We start from the raw sequence: 6,000 nt of genomic DNA on the forward strand, positions 1-6,000 counted from the left end.
AGTACAACATTCACAAACTTATAAGAAGAAGACATGATAAATTAGATAAAATAGGAACTGAAAATTAATTAAAGGTAAAAGTAATTCTTTTGCATTAATAAATTCCAAAATGCAACATCCTTATCTGAACAGGATTAATGGGCAATTAAAAGAGTAAAAGAATAAGGAAACAAACTAGAATAGCAACTTCAACGGAGGTAGTAACTTTTCTCAATATCCAAAGCAAAAGCATCAAAAGCATCAAAACTAGAAATCTATGAATGTGAGGAAAACCTAGAGGAAGTAGTAATTTCTCTCTAAGATTCCAATCTAAAACTAAAACTATGCGAATGAGAATGTGTGAATTGTGTGTTGAGTCTCTGCTTGTCCCCTGGCTCTAGTCTGTGTTTTTAGGCCAAAAACTGGGTCCAAACTCGGCCCAAAATTGCCCCTAGCATTTTCTGCAATTTCTGCAGGTAGCGCATGTCATGCGTACGCATTAGTCACGCGTACGCATCAGTCACGCGTACACGTCAGTCACGCGTACGCGTCACTGGTCATCCTCGTGTGTCACGCGTACGCGTCAGGCACGCGCATGCATCGCCGTGCAAACTCCAATTCACGCGCACGCATCAGGTACGTGCACGCGTCGCTCCTCGCTGGCTATCTCCTTTAATTCTTGTGCTCCTTCCATTTATGCAAGCTTCCTCTCTATCCTCTAAGCCATTTTTACCCTATAAAGCCTGAAAACACTTAATGCACAGATCACGGCATCGAATGGTATAAAGGGGAATTAAAACACACAATTTAAGGGCTTAGGAAGTAAGTTTTCAATTGTAGAACAAAACTAGGAAGGAGTTGTAAAACTATGCAAATTATATGAATAAGTGTGCAGAGACTTGATAAAAACCACTCAATTGAGTACAAGATAAACCATAAAATAGTGGTTTATCAATCTTCCCACACTTAAACATTAGTATGTCCTCATGCTAAGCTCAAGGAGACAAAAAGAATGAATAGGGAAAAGTAAGACTCATGAAATGCAACCTATATATGAATGCAACTATATGCTAAGATGTTTCTATCTACTTGGTTGAAAATAAACAAGTTCTCCAAGACAAATATAAATCAGATTCCACTAATCCAAATCATACAGTAAAGACAAGTAAACTTGTAAGAAGATAGCTCATGAAAGCAGGAAACATAGAGTCAAGCATTGAACCCTCACTAGAAGTGTATATGCACTCTAATCACTCAACTGTATAGGGTAATCCACTCTAGTCTTCTCTATTCATGCGTTCTAAAATTTGTTCTTCATCTAACCAATCAACAAATATTTAGTGCACACATGCAAACATCATGAGGTCTTTTTTCAAGGTTGTAATGGGGTTTAGGTAAGGGTGAGGATACATGTATGGCCAAGTTAGCTAAGAATTAAATCCTTGATTAACCTAAGTTCTCACCTAACGCACACACATTCCCTATGCTTCCAAAATCATGCCTAACTACCCGTAGTCTCACTTTTTTGTTTTTCACATACTCATGTATTTAAATGTTCTTCTATTTTATCTCACATGCATTGATATTTTTATTGAACTTAACATTGGGGTGCTTTCATTCCCCTAAATTTGGATTTTTTTTGAAAGCATTATAACATCAATGCAATAGTTTTTTATTTATTCACATGAGTAGCATTCAAATTCTTAATATTTATCAATCAAGCAACACACATTCTTATTAACCATAGTTCCCATAGTTTTCCACACTTAATTTGACACACAATCCTTATCTTAAGCTAGCCAAATATTCAATTGGGGTAGTTCATTATTTTTCTGCTTAAGGCTGGTGATGTGGTAACATAAAGAACAAAAGAGAAAAGAGACGGCTCAAAGTGGTGAACAAAGGTAATTAGAATGGTGGGCCATTTAGGATAGTGAGCTAATAACAAATGATGGCCTCAATCATACATATGCATGAATACATTAAACAATGGACATATAGAATGGAACAAACCATAGATTGCAATCGTAGAGGAGAGAAAACACACAAGAATAAAAATAATGGTTAAATCATGTAACCATACAATCAGGCTCAAAATCTCACTGGGTTGTGGTTCTAGCTTTAAACCATATTCCAAATTACAATCTTCAGACAAGTTTAACATAGAATTTTTAATTTGAATTAGTGAAATTTTTCAAAAAAAGGATCTTGAAAAGAAACTTATTATTTTTCAACCAAGTATAACAAACATGCAAACACTTATTACTATGCAATCTATCCTATCTAACAAAAGAAAACTAACCTATTGGTGTTAAGAAAAAGCAGTTACCTTCGAAAGTCAGGTACTGACCGACCTCCCCACACTTAAAGCTTGGCACCGTCCTCGGTGCCATCAGTTAGGAACAAACGGGGGCTGGTAACAGCATCTCCACAGTTGGGGTCATCATGGCTCCCGGTGCTGGTAGGTGAAATAGAGTCCGGAGTGTCTGGTTCTTCTTCAGGTGGGTTGTTGCCAACAATCAGCTCCTTGAGGTATGTAAATCGGCACTTGTTATGGCGCTTCATTCGCTTTGCCTGCCGGTCTAGCCGGTCCAACCTCTGGAGTATCTGAAGGAGCAGCTAATTTGTTGAAGGTGCTTGTGATGTGGAAGGGGAAGAAATATCTCTGGCCGGGTCTGCAGTCCGGCTGGTAGTAGCTGCTGGGGGTCTGATGTACTTTCCGTTGGGGACATACTGATCATCTCGCGGAATCATGGCCTTGGTGTCCCCAGCTCTGTAGGAGACGCCAGCTGCTGAGACTAGATCTGAAACCAAGGTAGGAAAGGGTAGGTTGTCCACAATCTGTACGTGTCCCATGGCTTGCCGGAGGTGTCTCGGTAAGTTGAGAGGCTGGTCTGTAAGGATACACCAGATGAGAATAGCCATGTCCGTGGTGAAGGAGGACTCATGAATGCTCGGAAAGACATAGTAGGACATGATTTGTGCTCACACTCGAGCCTCCAAGGTAAGTGCTGAAGCCGATATGCCCTTAGGTTGGGATCGATGGTATCCATAGATCCATCTGCTGCCAGGTTGTGCTATAACACTGAGGACGTTGTCCCACTCAAACTGGTATGTTTGGCGCTTGAAATAGGCTTCTTGGTATGCGTCCAATCCTTCTGGAGCAGGAGGGAGATCTAAAGCTCATTGAATGGCCCCTTCAGATATAGAGACTTGCTTCTAACGGACATAAACAGATTACAGGACTGGCATGTGAAAATTGGAGTAGAATTCAACTACCCATGAGAGGTTGACCTGCCATGGCTGCCTCCGTAAGAATTCCCATTGTCTGCGCTCAATGCGGGACTCTACAAAATCAACAATGTGGGTAGGGAGGATGAGTAGGTGCTCATTGTTGTAGTTCCGCTCAGCCAGGATGGGGAACATCTGGTCACAGTAGTGGTTAGTGAACCACGCAGTGTCCCTTGCTGGAAAGGCTTTCTCGGTTTCATCGACCTTGATGATCCTCTTGACCCGCTTTGTGGATGGATTGACTGATGTTGAGGATGGTTCCGCAGCTGGTGCTCTTTTCGTTCCTCTCCTCACCAGTGGCTTGTTAGAGGCTTTCTCTGTATCCTTCCTGGTGGCCATCCTGAAAAGAGAGAAAAGAAAGGGACATAAAATCAAATAGCTAGAACCGGGAGGAGGAAAATACAAGTGATAATCAATGCCAAAGTAAAGAAGAATGTCATAAACACATGGTCGCGATTCCATGTAATTAGGACATCAATGGAAATATAGCATGATAAATTAAGACAATTAGATGCAAGATGTTTATTAGCATGCCGGCAAAGGCATGAGTAGCATAGATCAAGCATTAATAGCTTAATTTGGTTATCAAATGTAACAAATTAACAATCACGTTTGTATAGACAATTAAATTTAATCAATAAAAGATTGCAAGGGTTTTGTGAAAAACAGGCAGTAGAGTAGAAGAATAGAATAATTAAGAATTCACAATGCCATACGGGCTTTTCACAAACACTTGGTATGCATGTAAAATATGTTAGGAAAAGTATGAAATCCAAACATGCATGCAACCCAAAAATTAATATTAATTGTCAAATAACTCCCTAATATATCCACAAGCAAATATAGAAGAAAACAATCACCCATTTAAATTTCTAACACCAATTAAAAGAATGCAAAAAGAATAGATAAATAGTAAGAAAGAAAGAAAGAAGATAGGAAGAAAGAACCTTGAGAAGAAGATGAAAAGAGAGAGGTAATGGAGGATGTGAGTGGGAAAGAAGTAAGAGGAGAAGAGGAAGAAAGAAGATAGAAAAGATAGAAGAAGAAGAAGGAGAAGAAAGAAATTAGGATTGGGGGAGAAAGGATAAGAAATCTGGGCGGCGTGCTGTTGTAATTGTGCGTCGCATGCGACGCGTATGCGTACGGCACGCGTACGCGTGGGTCACATTAAGTTCACGTGACGCGTAAGCGTCTGTGACGTGTACGCGTGATCTCAGTTTGTGCGAATCGCGCGAAGGTAGCCCCGTACACGCACAACTCTCGGGTTGATACGCATGAGGGCTAAAAAGGCAGACGACACGTGCGCGTCAGGTACGCGCACGCGTGGATGGGGACAAAGTGAAGAGGAAGTGCACGCGTCAGGGACGCGTACGCGTGAGGAAGATTGTGCTCCTAGCACAATTCCAGACTCAAGCCAGCACAATTTTCGGGTAAAACACTCATTTACGTCATAGACGCTTACGCGTGGGTGGCGAACAACACAAGTGACACGCACGCGTCAAGTACGCGTTCGCGTGGGCTTGCTGGTGCGCAAAGCACACTTCTAGTGCCACTCCTGCCCAACTCTCTGTTTACTTCCTTGGTGTTGCGAGTCCACGCATGATGCGTACGCGTCAGCGACCCTTGTGCGTTGAACACCTTTTTTTTATGCAGAATGCAGATGAATATGCAGAAATTATGAATGACTACTACGAAAATTAAAATAAAATAGACTAAGAATGAGAAGAAACGATCATACCATGGTGGGTTGTCTCCCACCTAGCACTTTGCTTTTACGTCCTTAAGGTGGACGGTCCATAAGCTTAATCTGCTTCTGTTAGTGGGTCCTCCAAGAGAAAGACCTCTAGCTCTTTAGTTACCTTCATCTTCTCACCATGATACAGCTTTAAGCGATGTCCATTGACCTTGATGAATTTGGAACTTGAAGGATGACTCAGGTGGAAGACTCCGTATGGCTCTGCCTTTTCTACCCTGTAGGGGCCCTCCCACCTTGATCTCAGCTTGCTTGGCATGAGCCTCAGCCTTGAGTTGTAAAGGAGGACTAGCTCCCCAGGTCTGAACTCTCTTCTCTTGATATGCTTGTCATGTACAGCCTTCACCTTCTCTTTGTATAGTCTGGAGTTGTCATATGCTTCGAGTCGAAGGGTCTCCAGTTCTGCCAGTTACAGCTTCCTTTCAGTTCCAGCCTTCTCAAATCCCATGTTGCATTCTCTTACAGCCCAGAAAGCCTCGTGTTCCACCTCCACTGGGAGGTGACAAGCCTTTCCGTACACTAAGCGGAAGGGGCTCATTCCTATGGGTGTCTTGTATGCCGTCCGATAAGCCCAAATCGCATCAACAAGCCGTGTGCTCCAGTCCTTCCTATGAGGCTTGACTATCTTCTCCAAAATACGCTTTATCTCTCTGTTAGACACCTCTGCTTGCCCATTGGTCTGAGGATGGTAAGCTGTTGCTACCTTGTGGACAATGCAATGTTTCTTAAGTAGTCCTGTTAATCTCTTGTTACAAAAGTGGGTGCCTTGATCACTCACGATTGCTCGTGGTGATCCAAAGCGACAGATAATATGATTTCTAACAAAGGAGACAACAACATTAGCATCATCAGTATGGGTATAGATTGTTTCCACCCATTTAGAAACATAATCTACAGCTAACAGTATATATAAGAATCTGCTAGAGTTTGGGAACGGACCCATGAAGTCAATGTCCCAAACATAAAAAATTTCATAG

The sequence above is a fragment of the Arachis ipaensis genome, chromosome B4 (genome assembly GCF_059453495.1).
Source record: "Arachis ipaensis isolate K30076 ecotype BB chromosome B4, ASM5945349v1, whole genome shotgun sequence".
Classification (NCBI taxonomy): domain Eukaryota; kingdom Viridiplantae; phylum Streptophyta; class Magnoliopsida; order Fabales; family Fabaceae; genus Arachis; species Arachis ipaensis.